The sequence below is a fragment of the Thalassophryne amazonica genome, chromosome 11 (genome assembly GCF_902500255.1).
Source record: "Thalassophryne amazonica chromosome 11, fThaAma1.1, whole genome shotgun sequence".
Lineage (NCBI taxonomy): Eukaryota > Metazoa > Chordata > Actinopteri > Batrachoidiformes > Batrachoididae > Thalassophryne > Thalassophryne amazonica.
The window spans coordinates 59,444,860-59,458,415 of record NC_047113.1 but is presented as its reverse complement, the minus strand read 5'-3'; the positions used below and the strand labels follow the sequence as shown (position 1 = coordinate 59,458,415).

The 13,556-nt window shown below is 41.5% G+C and overlaps 1 long non-coding RNA gene across 1 annotated transcript; it reads left to right on the top strand.

The window, feature by feature from the left end:
• The first annotated feature begins 11,269 nt into the window (after positions 1-11,269).
• On the top strand, positions 11,270-12,218 carry LOC117520901. The gene is made up of 3 exons (XR_004563808.1): positions 11,270-11,354; positions 11,569-11,573; positions 12,209-12,218. It is a non-coding gene; the product is annotated as an uncharacterized LOC117520901 (long non-coding RNA).
• Positions 12,219-13,556: the final 1,338 nt, after the last annotated feature.

Sequence of the window (13,556 nt, the reverse complement as noted above, 5' to 3'; positions counted from 1 at the left end):
CGAGCAGAGGCTTCATGCGTCACGATGGATTCGCTACTGGAGCGAGACAAAACAACCTCCGTTTTGGTCTCACAGGACAGCTTTGAGATGGCGTTCAGACAGCTGTCAGTGGTTTTTCCATCGAGTGATTATCCGAGAAATTGTGGATGTGCCTGGACATGCCAGAACATGTCCTGTGAGGCTTTGCTTTGCGCCATGCGGCACCGCTGTGATGCGCGAAGCCTCCGCTCCTCTTTCCATGACAAAAACTCCTGTAACAGTGGAATGTGCCGTTCATTTCCAAACTGGACGCTGTGTTTTATCCGGGACATCGTCTGACTAGCACAGGAATTGTGAAAAGACGTGGACATCAGCACTTTATCGGCACATTGAGACAGACGTGCGGAGGAATAGACCTCGTATTTGCAGAAAAGAGAAAAACGGCGGGCGTTTTAATCACCAAACCTTTAGCTGCCAGCGTTACACGTCTTGCCATTTCTTCTTCTTCTGCTTATATTTCTGACACAGTATTCAGTAGCTTCGCCCTCATGTGGGAACACATGTAATTACAGCTGATCATCCCAGTAACCACGTAAAGCGTTAAACATTAAACTGGCATATATATATATATATATATATATATATATATATATATATATATATATATATATATATATATATTCTCGTATAAGGTGAATGAGGGTGAGGCAGCCTATTAGGTAATTAATAGCTAATAGGCTAAGCTATAATTGTAGCAGTATAACTGTATAAACAAAGGCTCAGATATAGTATGTTATAGGTTTTGTCTAAGGTTTACCCTATTTGTCAGGTTATGGTTAGCTAATCTAGGTAGAAGAAATTCCATCTTCTAGTTTGATGGGAACCCCAAACTTAGATATTATTTCTTGATGTCTATTAGAAAATCTTTTGAACTGATGAACTGAACCCTTGTTTAACTAATCTACTCGTAAGTTTATGGTGTCTAGTGGAAAAACTTTGGTAATTATCATATGTACTGATTCACGTACATGCATAATTCAGCAGGTTTTTTACATGTAATTTAAACAATAATCGCGATTTGCTTACGAGTATTGAGTATAAGCCCATCATCCTAAATAAAGCTACGAGAAATTTAAAAGGCATTAATGAAAGTGTTCTTGTAGAAGGCCTATTATTAGAGAAAAAGCTGTGTTATGTCAGTGTGGATCTTGCATGTATTGAATGTGCCAAATTTAAACAGGGGTGTTGACTACTCGATGTTGATGTTGCTGAGTGTGATCAGGTGACGTTTGGATGGTTTTATGATTTCTGTACAAATCCAAAGTAGATCAGAGTTTTGTGTGAGATGTTTAAAGGATGAGATGATCTGGTTTTATACTAAACAAACTAGAAAACAGTTCAAATGTGCTTGCACATCTTGTTTTTTTTTGTTTTGTTTTTTTTTCACTTGAAAAAGACCATCGTATATAATCTAACTGGTTTCCAGGCTGAATTAAATCATTTCTGTCACCAAATACAAATGAATAAGTACCAACGTGTGCTCTTATTCTATTTGCACATCCCTGGAGGGCGTTGTTAGCTTTTCTTTGGTTTTCAGATGATGTTTTTCTCTCTTTTCTCTGGTTTGCTTGGCCAGGAAGGTATTAATCCAGTTGTAATTTGACATAATAGTGAACAGATGCTGGCGACCTGCTTTGGCTTTGATACCGCGAGCTCTGCTGAATTCAAAGTGGGTCTGAAATAAATCAGAATATTTTCACATGCATACTGGGGAGACAAAACTCTATTTACAGGATTAAAACAGGTACATCGGTTGCACATGATCAGTGTCCAAACAATATATTTTTTTATGTTTCTAATTGAGAAACATCCACTATGATTCATGCTGCAAGGAAGATCAAACCTATGAGTCACATGAGTCCCAAGTCTGGATGCAGAGAGAGATCAGTATCAACTAACCTGGGTCCACTGTGATCCACAATGTGGATGAAGTGCTCTTGTTTCCTTGGTCCTGACATGAGCAAATCCAAGTCCACTGTGTTTGCTGCTTATGACCAAGATCTGATCCTGATTCACTTATATAGTATGGGTTATGTTGTAGCAAGATTGTGCAGGTTACAAGGCAGTTTGTGAGTGAATTAATTTAATTTGTATACGAGGTCTCTTAGATAATAAACCGACCCTTTTATTTTTTATTTTTTAACTATATGGATTTGAATGACATGCGATTACACCAATCATGCTTGAACCCTCGTGCGCATGCGTGAGTTTTTTCACGCGTGTCGGTGACGTCATTTCCCTGTGGGCAGGCCTTGAGTGAGATGTGGTCCCGCCCTCTCAGCTGAATTCCTTTGTTTCACACGCTGCTCGAGACGGCGCGCGTTGCTTTATCAAAAATTTTTCTGGACCTGTGAGGAATATCCGAGTGGACACTATTCGAGAAATTAAGCTGGTTTTCTGTGAAAAGTTTAACGGCTGATGAGAGATTATGGGGTGTTTCTGTCGGTGTAAGGACTTCCCACGGAGCGGGACGTCCTGCAGCGCTTCCAGGCGCTGTCGTCGGCCTGTTTCGAGCTGAAAACATCCTAATTTTAGGCTTAATTCACCCAGGACATCGTGAGAGAACAGAGAAGATTCAGAAGAGGCCGGCATGAGGAATTTATGCGGACATTCCACTGTTTAAGGACATTTTTTTAATGAAAGACGTACGCGCAAATTCGCCGAGTCGTTTCCGTGACGACTCGGCAAATCTGTGTGCGCCGCGACAGGAAAAACACCTCCGTGTTGAAAACCATTTGTAGAATTCAGGCGGCTTTTAATGGCTTTCAGCAAGTGAGTAACTGAGAAATTGTTTAACAGCTTGGGCATGTTCCAACTTGCCCGTTAAGATTTCCAACGGAGGTGTTTTTCCTGCCGCGACCCCCCGCAGTCGGGTCCAGCCCAACATGCGACTCTGCCCGCACGTTCTTTCATTACAAATGACCGTTAAACAATGGAATGTCCGAATAAACTCCTCATGCCGACTTCTTCTGAAAGTTCTCTGTTCTCTGACGACTTACTGCGTCAACAGAGCCTGAAATGTGGAAGTTTTCAACTTGAAACGGCGAGACGCTGCCGCCTCGAAGCGCAGATCGCCGTCAGGCGCCGTGGGCCGTCCTTAAAGCGACACTACCAGACCAAAATCTCTCATCAGCCGTTAAAATTTTTACTGAAAACCAGCTGAATTTATTGAATGGTGTCCACTCAGTTGTGCCTTACAGTTTTGAAAAAGTTTTATCAAACAAAGCAACAGTCTCTGAGCCATTCCTAAACAATGAAAAAAAATCGACGAGCGGGTGGACGACTCCTCACTCAAAGACTGCCCACAGGAGAATGACATAACCGACAGGCGTGAAAAAACTCTCGCATGCCCACGAGGGTTCAAGCATGTCTGATGTAATCACACGTGATTCAAATCCATATGGTTTTTGAAAAAAATAATAAGGTCGGATACTTTTCTAATAGACCTCGTATGACGATTCAGTGGGAAACAAAAGAATCCAGGTTAGTGGAGAACACAGATTTGTGACTGTGGATCCAGTTGCAAGATCCAATAAGGACTCATCCAACTCTACTGTGTATTTGAGTGAAAAGGTGTCAACTTGGTGGTGGGGAAAGAAGATATACAGAACAGGATAAAATTGTTCCTTTGTCAGTGTTGGTATTCTGTAAACTGAATTGCGTCCACATGAGTTTTAATCCTTTGCCCACATGGTGGTACTGAAAAGCTCCACTGCTCGGTTGTCACCAGAGAGTTCTACAGGTCATTCAACTTAACACACAAGCCAACATCTTGGATGAAGAGTTTTCTTCACAGTAGAGTCCAAATCCCCATTAAAGCACTTCAAGGGTGCTGTTGTGCACACAAGAGGTTGGTAGCAGTGAGTGGGCACTCATGTTTTGGCAGTTGTCACACAGCAAGCTGGTCACGATATGTGGCACTAAATGTTCCATCTGTGCTGATTAGCATCGCAGACGCCGGCCCTTTTAGCCAACATTAAAACAAGGAGGACTGATACAACGGTAACCGAGCAAGGTTGAAGGCACAATCAGAGAGAAACCAGAGAGCTGCTCTCTGCTCTTATTATTTATTTAAACAGCTATCATCATCACTGCTTTACATGTGGCTCAGTATGCTCACTCTGTGGTAATTCTGCATCAGGCAAACTCCAGGTTCATTACCAAACTTTCCTCCCTCACGACGTTCGAGTGTCAGTCAAAATTTCAGGAGGTGTCCACCGAGGCATTCCAAATCTAGCAGCTCCCTCACTCTGTCAGCTGCCTTCCTGTGTTCCTGCTTTAATTCTGTCTGAGTCCCTGAAGGCCTCAGAGAGGACAGGGTCAAATTAGTCCACAGAGAGGACAGCGAAGGATCACCCAGAATCCATTAGACACAACAAAACAGGTGATTGTGGGGCTACAGTGGATTTGCCACCCACCAGACCTAAACTTTAAAAATTAGATTAGGGCTAGAGTTACATGTAACTATAAACCACACATATGTTGAGAGGGAAGGAGAGAGAATGAAGACGTGCCTGCTTCAGCTCCATTCATACCAAATTCTTTCTGTGTGTGAACTTGTGATTATGTTTTTTTTTTCAGTTTTAGAATATAAGTAAGGATTAAACAACGAGAAGCCGTGCATTATACGGTTTGAATGCATGACGTGGAGTTTGAAACACCACGATGCGAACTGCATTCAAACCATACAACCCCTGGCAATAATTGTGGAATCACTGGCCTCAGAGGATGTTCATTCAGTTGTTTAATTTGTAGAAAAAAGCAGATCACAGATATGACACAAAACTAATGTCATTTCAAATGGCAACTTTCTGGCTTTAAGAAACACTATAAGAAATCAGGAAAAAAAAATTGTGGCAGTCAGTAACGGTTACTTTTTTAGACCAAGCAGAGGGAAAAAAATATGGAATCACTCAATTCTGAGGAAAAAATGATGGAATCATGAAAAACAAAAGAACGTTCCAACACATCACTAGTATTTTGTTGCACCACCTCTGGATTTTATAACAGCTTGCAGTCTCTGAGGCATGGACTTAATGAGTGACAAACAGTACTCTTCATCAATCTGGCTCCAACTTTCTCTGATTGCTGTTGCCAGATCAGCTTTGCAGGTTGGAGCCTTGTCATGGACCATTTTCTTCAACTTCCACCAAAGATTTTCAATTGGATTAAGATCCAGACTATTTGCAGGCCATGACATTGACCCTATGTGTAATTTTGAGAGGAATGTTTTCACAGTTTTTGCTCTATGGCAAGATGCCATCATCCCCAAACATCCTTTCAATTGATGGGATAAGAAAAGTGTCCAAAATATCAACGTAAACTTGTGCATTTATTGATGATGTAATGACAGCCATCTCCCCAGTGCCTTTACCTGACATGCAGCCCCATATCATCAATGACTGTGGAAATTTACATGTTCTCTTCAGGCATCATTGGAACGGCACCAAACAAAAGTTCCAGCATCATCACCTTGCCTAATGCAGATTCGAGATTCATCACTGAATATGACTTTCATCCAGTCATCCACAGTCCACGATTGCTTTTCCTTAGCCCATTGTGACCTTGTTTTTTTCTGTTTAGGTGTTAATGATGGCTTTCATTTAGCTTTTCTGTATGTAAATCCCATTTCCTTTAGGCGGTTTCTTATAGTTCGGTCACAGACATTGACTCCAGTTTCCTCCCATTCGTTCCTCATTTGTTTTGTTGTGCATTTTCGATTTTTGAGACGTATTGCTTTAAGTTTTCTGTCTTGGTGCTTTGATGTCTTCCTTGGTCTACCAGTATGTTTGCCTTTAACAACCTTCCCATGTTGTTTGTATTTGGTCCAGAGTTTAGACACAGCTGACTGTGAACAACCAACATCTTTTGCAACATTGCGTGATCATTTTAAGAGTTTGTAAGAGATCTTTTAAGAGTTTGATAATCCTCTCCTTTGTTTCAATTGACATCTCTCGTGTTGGAGCCATGATTCATGTCAGTCTACTTGGTGCAACAGCTCTCCAAGGTGTGATCACTCCTTTTTAGATGCAGACTAATGAGCAGATCTGATTTGATGCAGGTGTTAGTTTTGGGGATGAAAATGTACAGGGTGATTCCATAATTTATTCCTCAGAATTGAGTGAGTCCATATTTTTTCCCTCTGCTTGGTCTAAAAAAGTAACCGTTACTGACTGCCACAATTATTTTTCCTGATTTCTTATAGTGTTTCTTAAAGCCAGAAAGTTGCCATTTGAAATGACTTTAGTTTTGTGTCATGTCTGTGATCTGCTTTTTTTCTACAAAATTAAACAACTGAATGAACATCCTCCGAGGCCGGTGATTCCATAATTATTGCCAGGGGTTGTATAATGCACAGCTTCTCGTTGTTTAATCCGCATACACCATGGTCCCACACAGTGAGCGAACACACAAATATTTACTTAAGTTAACAGAACTTGATAAAATGTGTAAGTATTTGGGACTATTCTATGCCAGTCTCAAGACATTTTGCATCCAATGCGCTTACCGTGTCTGCGGGCTCGGTAAGCGCTGCAGCGGGCCACTCACATCGCCTCCCGCTCTGCTTTGTGGAGCTGCGGCCAACTCTGGCAACAGGTCCAGAAACTACGCTCTCTGTTTTGATATGGAGCGCTCCGGCAGCCCACAAGGATAGAACCATTCTCCTCTTCTTTCCCGTATTCAATCTTGTCCAGTTCGTCCGATGTTAAATCTTTACGCCGTTGCTTTTGATGTTCTTCTCGTTTGCTCTCCTCCTCTTTCCATTCCTAAAACTTTTTATTTTGGTCAAAAATATTAACATTCACTTGGAAATCCATGTTTTATCGCATTTCTCTCATTCACCTGTCAAAACACAGCTGATCTGCGCCAACTGATTTGTGCATTGCCATGGTGACGACCAGAGCGGAGCGATTATAACAAGTGACTTAACTCGCAGAACTACGTGTGCGTATACACGAAAATAATGCACACCAGTTAGACATGGAATTCTCACTGACCATGATATAACTGCTTTTAAACAAGAAATAATCGTTAGCTCCTCTGATTTAGTACATTTCTGTGCTAAAGCAGTTTACTTCTCCCATTGACCTCAGTAGGAGGTTTCATCAGGTGGTTGGCAGGTCTGTGAGATTTCACATAGGCAAAACAAATGTGTGATTTGGATTAATCTGGTGGGTCAAAGTTCACTTGATTTTATTCAGTTTATCCTCATTACAGGCATTTTTAACTTGGAGATGTACAAGATGATGAAATGCATTGTTTTTATCTCTTCACTCACTGCATTTTACAGAATTTATACTAAAAATACAATACAGTCTCTGCTATGCTGATATGCCAAACTGTTATTCCTTTGACACAGAGTTTTAATATCTTGGCTGCTGGCTCTCAAACATACTGCATGAATTTACACGGCTGTCTTTACTAAACAAAAAAGAACTCTGGGTGAATTGAGTCATACAGTGCATCCAGAAAGTATTTACAGCACTTTTTCCACATTTTGTTGTCACAGCCTTATTCCGAAATGGATGACATTCTTTTTTTTTTTTCCTCAAAATTCTACACACGGTAACCCATAATGACTGTGAAAAAAGTTTATTTGAGGTTTTTGCAAATTTATTTTAAAAATTTAAAAAAACCTAAGAAATCACATGTACGTAAGTATTCACAGCATTTGCCATGAAGCTCAAAATTGAGCTCAGGTGCATCCTGTTTCCACTGATCATAGTTGAGATGTTTCTCCAGCTTAACTGGACTCCACCTGGGGTCAATTCAGTTGATTGAACATGATTTGAAAAGGCACACGCCTGTCTACATATAAGGTCCCACAGTTGACAGTGCATGTCAGAGCACAAACCAAGCATAAAGTCAAAGGAATTGTCTGTAGACCTCCAAGACAGGATTGGCTTAAACCACAAATCTGGGGAAGGTAAAGAAACATTTCTGCTGCTTTGAATGTCCCAATGAGCACACTGGCCTCCATCAACCATAAATGGAAGAAGTTCAGATCCATCAGGGTACTGTCTCATGAAACAGTCTAATGGTAAAATGGTAAATGGACTGCATTTATATAGCGCTTTTCCATCTGCATCAGATGCTCAAAGCGCTTTACGAATAATGCCTCACATTCACCCCATTGTGAGGGTGCTGCCATACAAGGCCCTCACTACACACCGGGAGCAATAGGGGATTAAAGACCTTGCCCAAGGGCCTTTAGTGATTTTCCAGTCAGGCTGGGATTTGAACCGAGGATCTTCTGGTCTCAAGCCCAACTCCTTAATCACTAGACCATCACCTCCCCTTTATAATCTTGTTTACTTTACTAAACTCACTTAGTCAATTAATCTTTTGACATTAGTCGTTGGACAAAGCGTTTAGTAGGCTAAAGGTTTGCGTTACCCAACTAAAGTTTTTAGCCTGCTGCAGAGGAGGCTAATCTTATTTAGTCAAATAACTTCAGTGTTTTACCTAAAAAATGGCACCTGTGGGACCTTTCAGTAGGTTATCAGCGACACCATATACATCCCCAAGTCGACCGTGTGCCAAATCATGAGGATGTTAATTTGACACTTATGAGCGGACAGCAACAGGTACACATACAGAGACAGGCACAGCCACAGTGACAGTTACCATAGCAACACTGCAAGCCCATATATGGTACACATATGAAACTGTCTTTAAAATAAATGAAACACAATGAAATAGGAGCACTATTCCTGACCAGTGCGCAAAGACAACCCCACGAATGTCTTTATTAATACCCTAGATGACGTGTTTTCTTCTGCGGGAGACACAAAATCAATGCATCTTTATTATTGCAAAGGCACTCTATTGAGTTTTGAGGGTGCGGGCAGGACTGGACATACACATTGCGGTAATGGACAGAAGTCTAACACACACATTGTGGTTGCAGCCAACCCAGAAGTAAACAAAACTCTCACACATTGGAGGCATTTCTTGGCAGAGGCACTTGCAAGGCCGCTATGCCATGAAAATCGTCGACTAACGTAAGATGGTTAATCTACAAGTTTAGCCTTCAATGTGAAAAGGTGATTAGACAGCTAATGTTGGGCGACTGAAACCAGGCACAGGACTCTTCCGAGAGCTGGCCGCCTGTCTAAAGTGAGCAATCAGGGAAGAAGGGCCTTAATCAGAGAGGTGACCAAGCACTCAGTAGTCACTCTGTCAGTGCTCCATTGAGCTCTGTGGAGAGAGGAGAACCTTCTGGAAGGACAGCCTTCTCTACAATACAGGCGTGATTGGTGGATTGCTGCAGAGTGGCCAGATGTAGGCCACCCCTTTAGAAACAGGCTCTCAGACCATGAGAACCAAAATTCTCTGGTGTAATGAGACAAAGATTGAACTCTTTGGCGTGAATGCCAGGCTTCATGTTTAGAGGAAACCAGGCACCATCCCCACAGTGAAGCATGGTGGTGGCACCATCATGCTGTGGGGATGTTTTTCAGTGGCAGGAACTGGGAGACTAGTCAGGATTGAGGGAAAGATGAATACAGCAATGTACAGAGACATCTTGGATGAAAATCTGCTCCAGAGCACTCTTGACCTCAGGGTGGGGTGACGGTTCATCTTTCAGCAGGACAATGACCCTACACATCAAAATCGCCAGTGTAAAATAGACACTGACAGTGTTAAATTAACACTCCCAGTGTTAATTTAACACTAGCAGTGTCTATATGTTCCTCACTGACTCAGTGTGAACAAATATAGACACTGTCACTGTTAATTTAACACAGGTGATTTTGCTCTGTAAGCACACAGCCAAGATATCAAAGGAGTGGCTCCAGGACAACTCTGTGAATGTCCATGAGTGGCCCACCCAGAGCACAGACCTGAATCTGATTGAACATCTCTGGAGAGATCTGAAAATGGCTGTGCACCGACGCTCCCCATCCAACCTGATGGAGCTTGAGAGGTGCTGTAAAGAGGAATGGACAAAACTGGCCAAAGATAGGTGCACAAAGCTTGTAACATCATATTGAAGAAGACTTGAGGCTGTTATTGCTGCCAAAGGTGCATCAACAGTGTTGAGCAAAGGGTGTGAATATTTATGTACGCATGATTTCTTAGTTGTTGTTTCTTTTTTTTTAATAAATTTGCAGAAATTTCAAAACTTTTTTCATGCTGTCATTATGCGGTGTTGTGAGTAGAATTTTGAGGGAAAAAAATTAATTCACTCTATTTTGAAATAAGACTGTAACATAACAAAATGTGGAAAAAGTAAAGCGCCGTGAATACTTTCCAGATGCATGATAGAAGGGAAGCTCTGAGTTTTTTTGTGCATTCACTCAATGCTGCGTTAATCACATGGGAAACTTTGATAGGACTATATCAGCAGCAGGTCCTCGTGTCTGCACACAAACCTGATTAAAGTCCTAAGGATCCTGAGAGGAAATGCAAAGGAATGTGTGAAAATAAGCTCCAGGCTGAGCACTGTGAGGAGGAGCTCTGCTCACATCTGAAGGGAAGACCTCTTCATGGCGGACAATCCCACCGTTATCAGCTGTGGAGCAGAAACGCAGCCAGAAAATCCTTTTTATGCTCCAATATCTGGACAATCCACCTGTCGCTGGAGAACTGGCCTCTGGAGGGAGTCAAACTTGAGCAGACATAAAACCAAAATCAAAACATGATTTTTCTTTCACTCTTGTACACATGAAGGCAAAAACACATGAACCCTGAGTTTCCAATTTATCTGTGTTGAGACGAGTTCAAGGCCACTAAGACGAGTTTAATGTGGGTCACATTTTTGTCTTAAACAGACAAAAAGAAAAATGAAGTAGCATTATTTTATCTACTGTTCTAAAAAACAAACAACATTCAGCTCAAAGTAGGAACCCAGTGACTGTGTTATAACCACCTCCTGAAGGTTGCTAGAGATTTGAGGCATGTTAAAAGAAAATAATGTTACATTTTGGTGCTGATCCAGAACCGTGATATAATCAGAACACTTTTTTCACTTTCAACAGCATTGCAAGATATAGAATAGCTGGAGGGTTTGAATTTGGATTTGGGATAACTTTGGAATTTCACACCTGGGTATGAAGACTATATGACCTACAGCAATCTGACATTTGACCCCAGTGACTTTGACCTTCAGTAAAATGGCTGACCTCTGGCTGACAACATAGTCGGGGCAATTCTGAATTCACCAAAGTGTGCTAAATTTGGTCCAATTCCATTTCAAAATCAAATTCTTTCATCTTTCCCTAAATGGACTTACAAGTTTGGTAGAAATCAGCAAAAAGACTTTGTAGGAGTAGGTCAATAAATAGACAGGCAGACATGACCTTGGCCCAGTGACTCTGACCTTTTGCAAGTGTGACCCTCCCACATCCAAAGACATGCAGGTTAGGTGGATTGGAACCTTTAAATCAATCAATCAATCAAATTTAATTTGTTAAGCGCTTTACAACAACCTAAGTTGACCAAAGCGCTGTACATATAAAAATTGTATTTAAATATAGTTAAAAAGAAGAACACAGATACATTTTATTCCCAAGTCTAAACAAGACTAAGTATCAAAAGCACATCTAAACAAATACATTTTGAGTTTTGTTTTAAAAAGTGGCAGATCCAAGATGCCAAGTCGAGGGGCAGCAAGTTCCAAAGTTTAGGACCTACTACTGCGAAAGCACGATCACCCCACTGTTTGCTTCGAGACCTGGGCTGCTCCAACAAGTAGAGCTGTGCAGATCGTAGAAATCTGCTGGGCTGGTGAAAGGTCAGAATCTCACATAGATACGCAGGTGCAAGGCTGTGGATGGACCAGAAAACGAACAGGAAAAGTTTGTATTGGATTCTGTATTGCACTGGCAACCAGTGGAGAGAGCGCAAAACAGGTGTGATATGGTGATGTTTATGAGAATTTGTGAGGAGCCGGGCAGCAGCATTCTGTACCAGTTGTAATCTGTGTAAGGATGTTTGACTGAGTCCAATGTACAGAGCATTGCAGTAGTCCAAGCGTGAGCTGATGAATGCATGGATTGCTTTCTCCAGGTCACAACAACTGAGGAAGGGTTTCACTTTTGTAAGAATGCGGAGCTGAAAGAAGCTTGTCTTAACAACAAAGACAATTTGTTTATGGAGATTTAGGTCAGTGTCCAAGTGAACTCCCAAGTTTCTGATTACAATGTTATGGTGAGGAAGTGAGTGACCATTTGAGACAACGGCGAGTGGGCTTGTGGTGCCAAAAAGACAGAATTCCATTTTGGATTCATTTAGACTCAGGAAATTCTGTGTGAACCAGTGCTTGATGTCATCCATACAGGTGTTGATGGCCTGAAATGCATCTGGAGAATCTGGTGAGACTGGTAGATAGATTTGAAGATCACATATGAAAAGACACGTTATGGCTGGAGATGATTGAACCCAGAGGCAGCATGTAAAGAGAGAACAGAACTGGGCCCAACATGGAGCCTTGCGGGACACCAGAAGACAGTCGGGCTGTAGAAGAGGAGTGGCCATTGATGAAAACAGAGAAGTGCCTGTCTGTTAAATAGGACCTGAACCACTACAGCACGAGTCCCTGAAAGCCCACCTGCTGGGCTAGACGGTTCAGGAGGATGGAGTGGTCCACTGTATCGAATGCTGGTGCCCAACCTTTTTTGAACCAACATCTACTTTTAAAGTTGAAAGTGTATCACGATCTACCAATCCATATCGAAAGCCATAGCGTAGCCACAATATATTGGTCACCTATATAAAAACACAATTTCCTGGCACAAAGAAAAAGTTTTAACAATAATAATAATACAGTACTGAAGTAAATGTGCATGGTGCAAAGAATAAGCACAAGTAGGCCTAAGACTGGCCCGTAACAATGCAAACAACAAACAACCCAAATAATACAATGCCTAATTCAAGTTGAAAAAGTTGTTCCCTACCTTACCTGGACTTCTGGCACTGAGAGGAGTCAGCTAGTCCAGACAGTAGGAGCTTTAGATTTCAGCTGAATGTCATTTTTTAAGGTGAGGATCTCATTCTCAATAGCACAGATATCCAGGTTGAAGAGTGACGCCACTATGGAAGTTATATAATCCATATCTATATTTACCCCAATGGAAAACAGAGAAAACTGACAACAGGCTCAGTAGATGCAAAGTCAGTAAACTGCCTGTCAAATTCTGACAAGATGCTCTGCACTTGATCATCATAATGTGCACACTCAAGCTCAACCCAGTATTTGTCCTGATGCTTAAGTTCTGTGTCCATGTGTGGAAAGTTCTGCAGGTCACAATGCTTGACAGCAGGTGTAACTTACTTTTAAATGTGTTCATGGAGCTGATAATGTTGATGGGTTTGTCTTGAACTTGTCAGTCAGATCTGTAAGAAAGGCTGAGTCCAAGAGCCACTGCTCTGCATAATCATCATGGTTTGAACATTTAAGAAATTCTTTAATTTCGGGCAACAATTCAGAAAACTGTTCCAGAAATTTATCTCTGTGTGCAGCAACGGATCTGTGTCTGTAAGCAGACTGTTTTTTTTACACCACGAGTGGT